Here is a 16,847-nt window from a genome sequence, read left to right on the forward strand (position 1 = left end):
ACCTATGAACCTATGAACCTATATATTAAAATAAGACTATTCTGCATAACCAGAATGGATAAAATCGACCGAGGTATATTAATGACTATTAATTACATTTATATACTGTCAATAAAAACAAAGAAATAGTAAATATGAGTTTGTAATAATACTTTCCAAACCAAATAGATACAGAGTCAGAAGTAATGTCTTACTCGGTTCAACAGTATTGTAATCAATGAAATAATAATGAAACCGTGTGTGATTATATTGATAATTTTCTGTAATGTTATAGGCATTGATGTGGCTGATATATCATACTCTGGTGGTAGTGCTACTTCTTATTACTTTTGATCAGCTGTCCTGCACTTCCTTAATAACAGCCCCTCACCCTCCCAGTCACCCCAGCACCCATGTTTCACACCTTTCCATATGGGTCACTTTAACGATTTTCTCCACTCAGCAATCTGATCTGAGTCCAAGAAACATTAATAGAATTAGTGCAGACTAGGTACAAAGACCCACTCACTCCAATATGAACAGTGTTTGGACTCTCAGAGAGGTTCGCAGTGGGAGTAGGTGTGTATCAGGATGAGGTTCTGAGCCCACTGTCATTCATACTGGTATGTACTGCATTAACAGATAGGTCAGAGGGGAGAGATCAAAATATTGCTGTATGTATCTGTAATTTACCATCACACAGCGAGATGCAGTATTAGCACTATGCGGTACTCCTTATTCGACAGTCCATTAATCCACATTTAACTTAAGTGAAAGCTTTTAGCATAGTGTGCTCCAAACAAAAGTATCCTTACACTTTTCATATTGTAATTATCTAATGGTAAAGCAGAAAGAATTATTGTGTGGATATCCTAGGTATTGTAGTGAAGCTCCCACATATAAATGGCATCCTACATAATGTATGTCTTCCAGTTTAGAAATGTACTTCTGTAAGCTGCTGTATTTAATATGTATTTCATTGGGGCTTGGAGGTCACTCTAATGGGTTGGTACCCCCATATGAATTAATTCCTCTACCCTGTGGCCAATAAATGCTGGCATAAGCTCCCTTTTCTCCATGACCCTGAACTAGATTAAGTGGATAAATGGAGAATGAATTAATGAATTGTGTTGCAGACTTTCATTATTTGATTAAATTGATGGGGTACAGTTATGCGATCATTCTCGCCAATAGGCAATACATAAAGTTCCCTGCATGAACCAATACAGCCTAAATTTAAAGGTTGACAGCACATAACATCATTGAAGACTACACTGTTGTAGCTTAAGTAGTTTAAAAGTATTTGACCTAAAATGTGTAGTACAGATTTCTGCAGATAATGTAATAAAAATGGCAGCCTACAACTTTTATATTCATATCACAGTATTTCTATAATTTAGAAAAACGGTATTTCACATGTGATGCACACACTAGTCATGAGATGAGTTCCTAAGGGTACTATGTGAGAAATAAGGTGTAGAAGAATTAATGTGAAGTACCTTATTTATATACCGTCTTTTATGGTACACATGGAAGTGCATTTTACATACATCGTTTTGGCTGGTAGTGAATTTGCAAGTTACAAGAATAAGATTTTTAGCCCTAAGCAATGCAAAATGATAAAGTATATTTATAATCATCCCTAGGACTGAATCACTCTGGAGAAAGTGACTCCACAGCCCCACACACACCTTCCCTCCATAATTTCAATGGGTTTTCTGTTTCTAAAATTCATCCAGATCACATTTGGACAAATGTGCTATTCCAATAGAATGTGGTTTGTCAGCCAATATACAAATCTAGCTCTACTCAAGGTCTAAAAAATTCGGTACTTGCATATCATAGCAACCATGTTCCAAAGCATAATGTGCAAACCAGATTTGCCTATAAACTTTTCTAATTAGCTCATGAAGTCAAGGATATCAGTAGTACAGGACAGTTTCTGATTATTTTTAGTACTTCCCTTAAATTGTGGCTACTATCTATTTACAGTTTACTAGTACTTAACCTTACAAATTGGTGAGATGTCCCGGATGTCATCCATTTAGCTGTGGTTACTGTAGCATCACTCGATAGTGAAATTACCCAACAAGAAGGTGTTCGTTTGTTGGGCAAGTCAGTTAACTGTTGGCTTTTGTATAGAGTTAGTGATAATCTACTTGGAGGTTATTAACAAAGGAGAACACATCCTAAATGAAATTAAATAAAACCCATGTAGTACAATGCTGCAACCAGTCCAAAAAAAGCATGCTTACATGATGTAACAGTTTACTGATTGTGACTAGTTTTAGTGAATAAGCAAACTTAATTTTCTCTGCAAAAGTTAAACACCTTTTCTGTAAAGGAACTTCTGGAATCACACATGTCAAAATGTAACTGGTCATGTAAAAATGTAACTGGTTATGATGACTTCTATTTTAAAATACACGCATCAGGGAGTGGAGTAACTGAGAACCATAGCCCTAGTCTCAAACAATCCAGGACATATCTAGTAATAGAAATCAGGGACAAAAATATTGGTACTATTAACTTGACTTAACATGAACTACTATCTTGTTTTCTGAAATAAAAAAAGTCTGTAAATCTAATTACTGACATCATTTATTACTTACAATTTACCACCTTGTCTTCAAAATGAACCAGTTTGGGATTAAGAAGGCCAGAGCTAAACCCTGAATCAATATCAGGGATAGTTGAGAGGTGTCCATACCGATCCTACTTAGTAGCGTCCAATTCACTGCAAAAACAATGACTCCTTTCTCAATAACAGAACTGGCGAGTATGTGTGGTTGCGATAATACGCAAGCACCAAAAATTATTTTATAACGCATGGAAAGCTGACCAAGACAACTGAGAAGTCCAACCCCCAAGCACTGCCCCAGGTCTATGACCTCCATGTAGATCCAGCACAGCGTTGCAACAGGTACATGGCTATGCTCATATGTCTCTGTATATTAATTTGTCTTTATCTCTGCATATATTATTCCAGACCTTGCAATTCTTCAATCAAATGGAGAAATGCAAATAAGATTTAATAGTAACACTTAACTGGTTATCATCATTCTTAACAATGAAGTTCTGGTGAAGTGAAAATCAGTGTGCTGGCTTTGCTTCTCCTGACAGGAGTAGTATATAAATTCACGGCTGTGACATTTCCCCTTCATTGTGGCTAAACAGCCTTGTTTGTCATTAATTCCATACAATACTTGAATACTCTGTTTTCCTTATGGTATTTAATGACAGAATTAAAATGATTAAAATGAGAAGTTCAATATACATTTAAATGTTTTGTGCCACTGGATATGGGCATGTTTAGAAAAGTACATTGGAAATTTTATGTGAAAAGAGTGGGTCAGAAAACAAGTTAGTGCATTTAATGTCTTATCTTAGGGGAAGGTACATCTTTTGCTACAGCACTCTGAACATTATTCTGGTGCCAAGGTTCAGATATTGCTGTCTTAACATGGGAATGGAATCTATGAGCTAAACCACTGTAGAACAATCCTCCATTCAAGTCACATTAATAACCAAATTATGTGCACATGTTAAATGTGGTTGTTTCTGGTATTCTTTCACTCCACTTCCAGCTGGTTAAGGTAATATTAGAGAAGTAAAACCTTCCATAACTTCAAAGAGTCACCAATGACATCACCTAGTAACAGCATAGCAACAGGAAACAGTCAAGCAATGCTGGGAGGAGTTCGGCGAGTCTCTAACTCAAAACAAGTCGCTAGATGTTCCAGCAGGAAATGTAAATATTTGATAACAAATTCAATTCTTTTTTAACTAGCTCGCGAGCTGCTCGGGACAACCCCACAATATGTAAAGCTCGAAATGCTTCACGAAAACCGAGAATCTCCCAGGCCCACCAAACCGCCACAGCAGCAAACACAACACCACCAAGTGCAACCTTCAAGACCACACACACAGCGGCCGAAACAAAACACAACTCCACAACACAAAGTCCGCAACAAGCACCAGCAGCAAAACATATCCTCTAACCAGCAGTACCCTACACCAGCCACCAAACCACTATTATCTACCATTAAACATGTATTTCAAGACAGAACCACACCACCAGCAGCCCAAAAAGAGAGAACAGGACAACCAATGCAACACTAAGCTTTAACTCGCTAATTAGTCTATAGATCCCAATAGTCACAATACACAAACACATTACCCAACTAATATAATAGATATAGTTATGCGAGGTATAAGCTTATTAGATTTAAAAGTTAATGTCAATTCTTAAAGCCAGATAAAATGCATAAATCATATTAAACTATTAATAACTGAACTATATATTTGCAAGACTCATACAAGTAAATGGGTTATTTATATTGTGCACTTAGGCACTCGAGAAGATAATTGGCTAGTTATTATCAGTATAGATGTTAAATAGAGCAAGACATTAATGAGAAAATAATAAGAAAGTATAAATTCATTTATAATAAAGACAGACCATGAAATTTTCAGCACTCACCTGTTGAACCATTTTCATCTCTCTAGAGTTCTGGATCATAAAAGGAAATTATTTATATATAAATAAAGAGCAAAAACAGCAAGGGTAATATGATTAGACTTATGTCATTTTTTTTAGTTTCTTTTTATGGTCAAATGTTTTCCAGGATCCAAGGCTGGAGGTAACCCAGTCTATCCCATCTACCTTTTCCAATATTTTCTTTGTTTTGATGAATGTGATAGCCAGTTCTAGTTCTTCAATTATTTTAGAACCATCCTGGAGAAAGATTTTTAGCTTTGCTGGAAAAAGCAGGTGTGTTTTTATTTGGGCTTTTTTAGTTCTTTGAGTAATGGCAAGAATAGTTTTCTTTTTGGCAAACACTGAGGAAGAGTAAATATTATCAAAGTGTATGATATTATCTTGAAATGTTATAGGTGAGTTGGACTATGCTGTCTTTAATACAAATTTCTTATCATGAGAAGATAAAAACTTAACTATTACAGATTTTGTGAAGCTCATACTGAAGTCTGGTGCCAGAAATTTTTCTTATGAATTTTGACAGGAAAATATAATAAAACTTAAAAATTATTAAGATACTATCTAACTAGACTGTTAGGAGAGTCCAAATAAACAAAAATAGTTGCAATTTAGATAGTTATTTTTAAAATTTCGTGTCATAAATGATACGATAAGGCAGAGCTGAGAGAAAGTGCTGCTTGGCCACCCAAGTTCCATTTTTTGAGAAGTAGTTTGAATATATCAAGTCCCCTATATAGCTGCTTGACTTTTGTTACTAGTTATTGATATTTGTTAGTAGAACACAGGACTCTATTTTTGTTGCATTGGTAGATAACACCTTTTAGTGATGGGGAATTGTCTGCTTTATTAAAAAGATTGTAAGTTGTTGGGTCCTTGTTGTTTTATTGACAGTACGGTTCATCGAACCGTACTTTGTCGAAATTACTTTAGCGAAAGTGCATATTATAGAAAATGCACTTTCGCTAAAGAAAACCAAAAAAAAAAACATGCCGTTAGCATGTACTATTGGCTGTATACTGTTGACGTACAACTCAAGAAAGTCTTGTTGAGATTGTAGTACAGTGGGGATAAGGGAATATTCCCTTTTCCCAACTGTAGTTGTATCTCGGAGTGAGAATATTAAAGTAGGGGGTGTGGGGGCGCAGCCCCCCCCCCACATGGGGGGTTCAGAGAGGCTTGTACCCTACATATCAGTGTTTAATGTGTTGGTTTTTTTTTTTATGTTTAGGTTTTTTTATTTGTCCGCAAAAGTGCATTTTCTACAAAATGCACTTCCGCGGAAGTCAGTTCGCTTAAGTAAGGTTCAATGAATCGTACTTTTGAGTAAAGAACATAGACCCGAGTTGTCAGGTAGTGAGCTAGCTCTGTCCAGTCTGTTTTAGTGCTAAGTTATGATAAGAACTATATTGTGGGTTAACAGCAAATGTATCTATTTTTGTGTAGTAGTGCTGTAGTAGATCTGTGAGGATTTTCATTTGTGAAAATACTGGCAGCATATAAGAGTTTGGGAGTGAATACATTGAGGCATTATGCTTTCTTGCAATATTGGACTGGTAAATTTTGATTCTAGAGAGATAACCTAGGTTATGGTGAGTTAATTACTGCCCATCTAATATGATGGTCAAATTTTAGATTTTCATCTCTGGTTATGTCTAGAAGTTTGGTACGAGTAACAAATTCAATTTTTGTGTTGTTAGACTAGGTAGTGTTACAGTGTTTTTTTTTCCTGATGCCAACTGTTTTGGACTGAATAGAATTAATTTGCTTTTTTTTTTGCAGGGGGGGGGGGTTAATAGTAGGCTGTGAGGCTGTAAACTATGTTTCAATATAGGTGAAAGAATCCTAGAATATTTCTTGTAGTTTTTTTCTAGGGCATGGGCAAAGCAAATCAGTGTGGAACATAGCTCTCAACCTTCCATCTCCACAATGAGGAGCACTAGCCCTCATAATGTGGATCAAATGGGCAAAATGTGGAACACATACTAATGGCTTACTAACAACTTCAACTAGGAAGATCATAGGATGGTCAAAATATGCTGGATTTGCATATAAAATCATAGAATCATTTGTCTGCTGGACTTTGTGGAAGAGTGATAGTCATTGTTGAAAATACTGAGGACTAAGCAAACAATGATGGATCCTTGGGGAACTCCCACTGACACAGGGAGGAAGGATGAGAAACTGCCAAGCATTTATAGACTGATATTTATACTGGATAGGTAACTTTGAAATGAGGTAATGGATGGGCTTGATAGTGTTAGGACAAATAGTTTATATAGAACTGATTGGTGAGATAGAATATTAAATTCTTTTGAAAGGTCTAAGAATAGTCCAGGTACAGGATTGCTTGCATTCCTCTATAGATTTACTGTCTGTTGAGCAAAAGCAGTAGTGATACTGAGGTAGGGCCAAAAACCATGGAAAATTTGATAGGAGGTTGTTTCCTGTGACATAATTTAGTAGCTGGGACTGGATAGGTTCATAGGTTCATAGGTTTATACTAGGCTATCTGCCCTAGGGCATTTATAAGCCTAGCCGAAAATGTGTTTGGCTCTCTCCACCCTTATAATTTAACTTCTAGAGCCTCTGTCCAGTAGCGCCACTGGAGTGATCCCAGGTGGAAACTTACGGTTTCCCATCCACTCATCAAGATTTCTGTTGAAGAAGGCCAGCGAAGGGCTTTATCTTACGTGAATTGGGATTTTATTCCAGAGTGTGGGAAGCCTTTGGGATATGAATCTATCCCTCCAGCATGTCCTATTTATTGCTGTGTTGAGGTTTAAGTCAGAGGAGAGTGTGGCTCTAATGGATTTGTTTTTTTTTTTTTTTTTAGGTGGAGCATGTCCATTAATTCTGGGTTGGACATGGCCTTGTAAGTCAGGCAGAGGTCGCCTCTGAGCAGGTGGTAAGCAACTGAGTAGAGCTGCATAGGGCAACTGTTTGAGGCCCATGATCCTTTTGGTAAGGAACTTTTGGGGTCTCTGCAGCTGCTGCAGGTGCCTAGTAAGGTACATCCCAAATGGGGCATTTTACTCAATTATGGGTCTGATGAGTGATGAGTATAGGGGCACAATGACCTCTCTAGATCTAGACGAGAACCCTTTAGTTATAAGATGGGTAATGTAGAAGGATTTTCTGACTATTTTGGAAATGTGATTGTCAAAGGAGAGGTTACTATCAACCTAGGTCCCCAGATCCCTAATTACTTCTTCTGTACTTAGTGGGTTACTTCCTATGTGGTAATTAGTGGGCACCTTGTTTTTCCCAAAGGGGATGACTATGCATTTTTTGGTGCTTAGTTTGAGGCCATGACTCTGACACCAGGCATCTGTCTCCATAAGACCATTTGGAGGATGCTTGTGTCAGCCGGGGAGTCTATTATGGCTTCCAGTTTGCAATCATCGGTGAACTTGGTAAGCCACAGTCCTTTTGTGCTGGCCTATACTTCAGAGAAGTATATACCAAACAAGAGGGGCCCAGGACTGAGCCCTGTGGGACTCTACTTGTAACAGGTTTAGAGTCAGACATGGCATTTCCAACCCTGACCACGTGCATTCTATCTGTAAGCCAGTTTGCAACCCATCTTGTGACATATGGGTTGATGTTTAAGCTGGTTAGTTTGTTTATGATTCCAGAGTGAGGTATTGTGTTGAAAGCCTTAGCAAGGTCCAGATAGGCAATGTGGACTACCTTTCCCTCATCTATGGCTTTGGTGACTGTTTCAAAAAAGTCAACCAGGTTTAGGAGGCAGGATCTGCCTTTAACAAAACCATACTGGGTAGGGTCCAGTGTCTGGAGGTTCTCGATGTCTTTGTTTTGAGATCCATAATGATACGCTCCATAGCCTTGCAAATTAGGCTAGTCAGACTTATGGGCCGATAGTTCCCAGGATCTGTTGTGGGGCCACCCTTGTGGATAGGGATCACTGTTGCTGTACCCCATTCCTTGGGTACATAACCTGTTTTAAGGCTGAGTTGAAATAGTGAATTTAAGTGGGGGTTTAGTTCTTCCTGGAGCTCATGCAGGACACAGCCTGGTATTCTGTCCGGTCCCATAGACGCTGTGTTTTTAGCTTTGGAGAGGGCTGCTTTTACCTGTGTGTCTGAGATATCTGGGGGACTACATTCATCCGGAATAGACACAGGCCCTTTTGGGGAGGAAGAGGGGGAAAAGTTTGCACTGAACCTATCAGCCAGAATGTTGGCAATGTCAGTCGATTCCATGTATTGTGTGCCGTTTTGTACTAGCTCTGAGCAGATCTGGGTGTTTCCCCCCAGGTTCCTGATGTAACTAAAAATGCCTTGTGATTATCTTTGGAGTCTTTGGCAATTTTTTTTCGAAGTTTGCCTTTGAGGCTTTTATGGTGGAGCGAAGTTTTTTGCTAATACTGATCAGGGATGCCTTCCCTTTTAGGGTTTTGGCCCTGTCATGTAGTAGTCTCCTCCTTTTGTTGTATAGCTTGTTTATGGTTGGGGTCCAAAAGACTGGTCTCCTATTTTTGGAGGAGTGAGCCTTGGTTTTACTTGGGATGGCACAATCCATGCATTCCTGTAGGTGCATATAGAGTGTGTTCGTATAGGATTCTGCAGTTTGGGTAACATTTTCCAATTTCTCGGGGGCTTTGAAGTTACCTACTTCTGTCTTGAGGAGAGTGAAGTTTGTTTTTGAGAGGTTTTTACTGTGGTTTCCTTGGCTGGGGGTGGGGTTGGGATGTGGATGTCTATTGTGTTCAGTTTGTGGTCCGATCTCACCAACGAGGGATTTACCTCTGGTGTGGAACATTGATCCCTTATGTTTGTAATGACTAGGTCTAATGCATTTTCTCCTCTTGTAGGAACAGTGACTAGTTATTCCATGGCATTTGAGTTGATGAATTCTAGAAACCATTGGGCAAATGAGTTTGGACTCCAGTAGTTAACCCAGTCAATGTTTGGGTAGTTGAAGTCCCCCAATATTATGGTGTTTGGTAGGATCTTCATATTCTCTAGTGTTCTCAGGAAGGCCGCGTGTGGGTCCTGAGACAGAGAGGGTGATCTATAGCAGGCTATGACTTGGAAGGCACTTTTGCCCACTGTTAGTTGCACATGAATTGTTTCCAATGTTTCATGCGATGCCACTAATCTGGAGATGTGAGTGTCCCTGATGAAGATGGATACACCCCCTCCCTTGGTGCTTTTGTCTGAGTTTTCTGGCCAAAAAGTATGATATGAGTTGAATCCTGGTAATGCTGGGGTGCTCTCAGGAGCCTTGAACCAGGTTTCTGTCACTGCACAGATATTGATTTGCTCCATACTGAGGAGTGCCTCGAGTGCATGCATCTTTAGGTTTAGACTTCTGGCATTGAGTAGCATTACCTTTATTTTTTTATTTTTTGTATTGTCTACGGAGGTGGGTTTGTCTTTTGAGCCTTGCCTAAAAAAGGCACTATGGGGGTGGCAAGAGCCTTAGCCAGTATTCAAAAGTCCAGGGGTGACAGGTGCAAGCCATCCCTGGTGAAGCAACGTGGCTTGTCTAGCATGTCGTCCCAGGCTGACAGACACTGGATCCCCTTTGAATGACACCAGTAGCTTAGCCAATTGTTGAAGTCAATCATTTTGTCCCTATACTGTGGCATCATTCTAGGTGTGGGCAGGATGCTACTCAGGGTCGGTGTCATACCGGCCTGGGCTACATGATCAGAGAGCTCCTCTATGTCTCTTTTCATGTATTCCAGGGAGGTACGTCTCAAGTAATTTACACCAGCATGGACAATGACAGAGTCATATTTGTACTTGCTGTGTAGTGACCTGAGTGCTTGAGTTATGTGGCGGATCCTAGCACCCGACAGGCATCTTACAGTGACCGTCTCTTTGTTCAGTATGGTGAGTGGGACGTCAGTGTGCCTGACGATAGAGTCACCTATTACTAGTGTATTAGGGGTGTTGTTTGGCCTTAAGGGCTGTGAGTGTGTGGCACACTGACTATGTGGGGTATGTGTATGGTTAATGTTGGGTAGTGAGTGTTTCTGTGTCTGCTTAGGAGGTCTCTGTTGTTTTGGCAAGTTTTTATTTAAAGCCTCTGAGTATGTCTTTGTGGGTTTATCTGTCATGTTTTCAGGTGTGATTAGTCTATGTGTGACTGGTTTTGAGATGCGTGTGTTTACCTTCTCCTCCTGACTGACAGCACCAGTCTTGGGTTGAGAGAGCTTAGCCTCCAGTTTGGCTGTATAGTTGCATCTTTCGCATATGTTAGAGGTTGATGGTAGGAGGAGGGGGTTGTCTGTGTACATGAGGCAATTGTAACATTGCCTCAGGATTCCCAGGTTCACCAGCTGGACCGGAGAGTATGACTGAAACTGCACTTTGGACATGCCTGGAGAGTTTTAAAAATTGGTTTATGGGAAAATCCAGAGCCTATTACTACTGTTTTGTACAAGGGGGTTAATGCTTGTAGTTTATTTGCATTTACTGTGAAGCTGTGGCAAGTGCTGGATTGTAGGAGGAAAGTAGAGAGCTTTCCTGAAGGTTTTGAGTAGTTCAAAAGATTTACTGAGAATCTAGAGTAAGTGTTGGACTGCAAGAGGGAAGTAGAGTGCTTTCCTTGAGAGTTTAAATAGTTCTAAGGGAAAATTTGAAGAGCAGACTTTGTGGAGCCGGGAATAGTTTAAAACAGTTAAAATGATGCTGCGCTATGTTGTGCGATGTTGCGCTAGTGCAAAACCACGCAAAAGCAGGTTTTAAGGCAGAGAACTTGAAAGAGCTAGGAATTAGCCCAAAACTGCCAATAATCAACTAGTTTCTGGGCTGAGACCACTCCTCCAGGGACAGATAGGCTGGTCAAAGCTCCCCACTCTCACTGGTGAACAGAGAAGCTTCCTCCTATCCAAGTAAGGATATGGGCAACACAGGAATTTATACCAAAGCTCAGAATTCAGAAAAACCTGAAATATGGACTATTCTAGCTCAGAAAAGGCAGGAAACTGGATGCATTTCTTAAGGGCTTTGGACAGGGTAATAGAACAGTTATGCTTTTATAGTTTGTGATATTTGTGGCGGAGGAGCCTTCTTTGTGTAGCAGGTTGATGCAGGATTTTTCCCACAATACTGGGAAATAGCATTCAGAGATAGATCAGTTTACTTTAAAGGAAACTGGGTAGGCTAAGATGTTAGCTGCAGTTAATATATTCTGCTAAAATATTATCAGAGGATATGTTCAGCAGGAACCATTTTGGATTTGAAATTATTATTGCAATTGTTTTGCAGTGGTAGAAATTGAACTAAGAGTGTTATGACTGATTACAGAATTTACTGTATTTATGAAATAGGAGTTAAATTGATTAATTATGCTGCCTGGTTCGGTGTCAATGGATGGGGCTGATTGGGATATACGTCCAGAGTTTAGAAGTTGGCCAGCAGCTGTCCAGATGGGGTTGTTATGCTTTAATTTTTAGACAGTCAATGTAGTATTTGCTTTCGTCAGTTTTGCCCATAAATCTTACAGTATTTCCAAGGTGTCTGTAGCTTTGTAAACATAAACTTCATTTAAGGGTAATTTTATAGATTCATATAAGCCCAGCCATGCAACCCAACCCAGTTGTGTCCCTAAGTTTCATTGAGCGAGTATGTTAGTTAGGAAATCTCTAGAGGTTTTGTTGGTAGCTGTGTTAGTCTGGGTATTACTGCCTACCTTTGTCTATTGGAAACATGGGGACTAGACCCATGGCAAATTTCTGATTTCCCACCCATTGGTCAAGTTACACATAAATAGGGTTAGGGATGGACTTTGCTTCACATGGGTAGGGAGTCCATTCCAGAGCATGGGGATCCTATGAGGCACATTTATGTCACCAACATGTCTTATTTATGTCACAAGAAAAATTTAAATCCATGGATCTAATGTTTCTGATGCTGTTTGTTTTGCAGATGTGTAAAAGGTCAATTAGAGCTGGATGTGAGTATGCCTTGTATGCCAGACATAGATTGCCTCTCAGTAACCTGTAGGAGACTGAGTATATAGATTGGGCTTTAAGGCAGTCCATATAGGACAGTGTGTTTATACCCTGGATTCCCCTAGTAAGGAACCTTTGTGGGTGTTCCAACTGTTGCATATGTCTGGTCAGGAACATGCTGAGTGGGGCATTATACTCAATGATGGGTCTAATAAGTGCTAAATAAAGTGGCAGTATGACTTCCTTGGACCTGGATTCCATGCTTAGTACCTTGGAGACATGTTGGTCAAAAGTGAGATTACTGTCTACACATGTTATCAGATCCATCTTAGTGATGGAGTAATTGGCCTGGGTGCCAGTTTTCCAAAAGGCACTATAATGCATTTCTTGGCATTGAGTTTTAATCTGTGACTTTGGTGCCAGTCATGTGTCTGTGTTAGACACCCTTGTAAGATGTTTCTGCCATGGGTGGAATCTGTGATATGTCCCAATTTGTAGTCATCTGTAAACTTGGTCAGCAAAAGGTCCTTGACATTAGCCATTATATCCTAGAAGTAGATGCCAAATAGGAATGATCCTAGCACAGAGCCCTGAAGTACACCACTAGTGACTGGTCTCTTAGTCAAGATGGTACCATCAGTCCTGACCATTTGGGTCCTGTCTGTGAGCCAGCTGGCAATCCAGTGAGTTATGTAGGGATTTCTGCCTAGTTTGGTGAGTTTGAAAAACTGTACCTGAGTGGGGTATTGTATCAACCATATTAGCCAGCTCCAGGTAGGGGGCATACACCATTTTCCCTTCATCCATTGCCTTGGTAACATTCTCAAGAAAGTCTACCAGGTTCAGTAGGCATGAGCTTCCCTTGACAAAGTCAAACTGGGTTGGATCCAGTGTCTAAAGATTTCATATGTGTTTGTTGACTATTTCCATGATAATTCTTGCCATGGCTTTGCATATCAGACTAGTAACACTAATAGGTATGCAGTTTCCAGGGTTGGTTGGTGGTCCACCCTTTTGAAGTTGGAAACCACTGCAGTCCTCCACTCTTGTGGTATAAAGCCTGTTTTTAGACTATATTTGAAAAGTGACTCAATTGGTCCTGATAGGTCATATTTCAAGCTATTTAGGAGGCATCCTGGGATATTGTCAGCATCTACTGAGGCTGTGCTTTTGGCCTTAGCAAGCACCACCTGGGCCTGCTCCCTGTTTGCAGTTGTGGGATTTATGCAAGTAAGTATTTCATAGGGGAGACATGGGGAGGGAGTGGGGGTGAAATTTGAGCTGAATTTGTCATCTTGCAAATTCGCTAATTTGCTATGTCACTCTGCTGTTATTCTGATTGGTGCCAGAAGCATGGTCTCAAACTGAATGCCAAGAAATGCACCATTATCCCATTTTGGGAAAATGGCATCCCCACTAATTATCACATTAATAACAACTTACTAAGCATGCAATCAGTGGTGAGGGACTTGGGCACCCAGGTTGATAGCAACCTGACTTTTGACCACCATGTTGACTCTGTTGTATGGAAGGCTTTCTTCACAGCCCACCTCATAAATAAGGGTATTTCATCCAGGAAAAAGGAGCTAATAACATCCATGTACTCCTCTCTTATCAGACCCATTATCAAGTACCTTGCCAAGCACATGCAGCAGCTGGAGAGACCACAGAGGTTCCTGACCAGGAAAATCCAGGGTCTCAAACACCTATCCTATACAGATAGGCTAAAAGCCCTGTCCCTCTACTCAGTCTCATACAGACTGCTCAGAGGTGATCTGTGTCCGGCATACAAGGCCATCTCAGACCCAGCCTTGATGTTGCATATCTGTAAGTCAAACTTCACTTATGCAACCTGCACGCAAGGCCTTAACCTGGTATGTGACATTAATAGAACTTATTGGTGGGATAGATTTGTGTCCCAAAGATTCCTCCATCTGTGGAATAGACTCTCTCTCTCTCTCTCCATGTCAGGTACAGTGCCTCTCTAGCCCTCTTTAAAAGGAACCTGGATGACTGGATGGAAAACAGAAAATACACCCCTGGGATCCCACCTGTGTCTGTGCTGGACAGGGAAAACAGGTTCTGACTTTGAGGGAACATGGGCAAAATTCTTGTCTAGGCTTATAAGGGCCTCTGGGCCAATAGCCTAGTGTCATGCTATGAGCCTATGAACCTATGCTATGTGAAGATGGCACCAATAACCACCAGTTTGGCACACTGATGTGTGCTGCCGTTGAGGTTTCAGGCATAACTATATAAGGTCTTTAACCTGTGAGATGCTATACTGACCTCATAACTGTTCTTCGTGGACTTAGTTATCTTAATTTCCTGTTTAGTTTAATTAGTGAGCTCCTCTCATTACGGCAGTTGCTCTTTCTGATTTTAGCCATTTCCTTTTGTTATACATCCTATTAAGGTTAGGATTCCACCAGTAAGGTTTGTTTTTAGGCTTTGTTTTGAGCTTACTTCTAGTAGGTATAGAAGCATGTTATGCAGCCATTTATGTGATTGCCAAGGGTCTTTGTGAACAATTCCGCATATGTTGCTTTGAACTCGGGGTGAGATGAGGCATTGAATTTTGATAAACTATGGCTTAATATGATTTAGTTTACTTTGGAATAGCTCATAAATGTTACAGGATTTGCAGGGGTTACCCAGTTGATTTTAATTTAGAAGGAGACAGCTTTGTGGTCCAACCTCACCAGTGAGTGATATATTGATTATATGAATTATATGCATCTATAATTTTGATTTTATATGGTTAATATTCTGTGATTTAACACTGTTAAATACCTTTGTTGAACTGAAGATTTTATTGGTATAAGAGTTATGCAATTTATTGTAATTTACTGATAATTTCAGCATCCTTGGTCACAACTGTAATCTTGACATATGATACATTGTATGCATTTGTAACAGATTAAATATTTGAAGAGGTGTTTTATATAGAGAAAACCGTGACTAGCAGGATATAATGTGTCAATGTAAGAAAAAGAAATGTCATGGAAGATAAAAACAATATTTAACATTTTTCTATCAAATAATTTTGAAAAATTACATGAATATATGAGACATACAATGGGTTGAGAAACCAAAACAATAGCATAGATTGACATCTGGTAGAACAAATAATTGCAACTTGATATGTGGAAAGATATCAAATGTTTGATGATCTAGTGTGTGTGTGTGTGTGTGTGTGTGTGTGTGTGTGTGTGTGTGTGTGTGTATATATATATATATATATATATATATATATATATATATATATATATATATATATATATAATAAAGTGGAAGGAGAAATACATAGATAATGGACTCATTGATATAAAAAGTACATTAAATATTGTATCCTGAATACAACAGTAATCAAAAGAAAGTGCAAAGTAAACATTTCAAAAAATGTGTTAATTGAAATCACCAATTTTCAGGAAATATGGCTATCTCTTGAAAATAATGATACTATTAATGGATATAAAATCTGAAACTGAGACAAAGAGAAAGAAATTCTATGGTAGAGCGTAGGTGGTTTGATTACCTTTGTAAAACTATCTGAAGGAATAAAAGTCAAACTTATTTATAAATCAGTGATATGTTTAATTGTAGAGGTTGAACATAGGAATGGGAAATTTAATTTGATAAATATATATTTTCCATATGAAAAAAATGAGATAAGTCAGATGACAATATGTGGAAATAAATTTATCTAACATTTTGATCAAACTTCAAAACATTCAAAAATAGAGCTAGTAATCTGTGGAGACTTCAATAAAAGAATGGGATAGTATAATGCATTTAGACATTATTTAAAAATGAAGAACAGTACACAATTGTAAAATATGTACATGCACCAAAAAGGAAAACACATTAAAATGTATAGAGGAAGTTTATCTGTGAATTCTTAATGGAGAAATGTAGTAAACTTGAGTATATAATTTTATATCATGTCAGGATAAATCTCTAATTATATTATAACAGACATGAATTAATCAACTAGATTATATATAAATACAGAACTGGAAATTTTACTGGAATGTATTTACTTTAAAATAATTAATTCTGGAAAAGCCCATATAACATTTGTGAAAACATAAGGAAACAACCAGAAACAACAAGTAAGGTTGAAATATTTGGTTTGATCAAGAATGTTAAGAAAGCTTGAGGAGATTAATAAGAGTTTAAGTAAGACCAAGAGATGTGGATGAAAAAGAGTTATTTAAACATGCAAAGAAAGGTTACAAGAAGAGATTAAAGAAGGAATGGAGAGTCTAAAAAGATGATTCTGGGAGTTATTTTTATCTGCTATGAAGCATAATAATACAAGTATATTTTGAAGAATAATTTCAGCAAGTATGGTTAAAAAGATTCAAAGAAATGTGTATATAGGCGATGAAGTATGGACCAGTTATAAAGTAAGGATGAAAAAAGGAAAATTTAATT

This window comes from Protopterus annectens, chromosome 2.part1 (assembly GCF_019279795.1).
Source record: "Protopterus annectens isolate FY-2018-M chromosome 2.part1, PAN1.0, whole genome shotgun sequence".
NCBI lineage: Eukaryota > Metazoa > Chordata > Ceratodontiformes > Protopteridae > Protopterus > Protopterus annectens.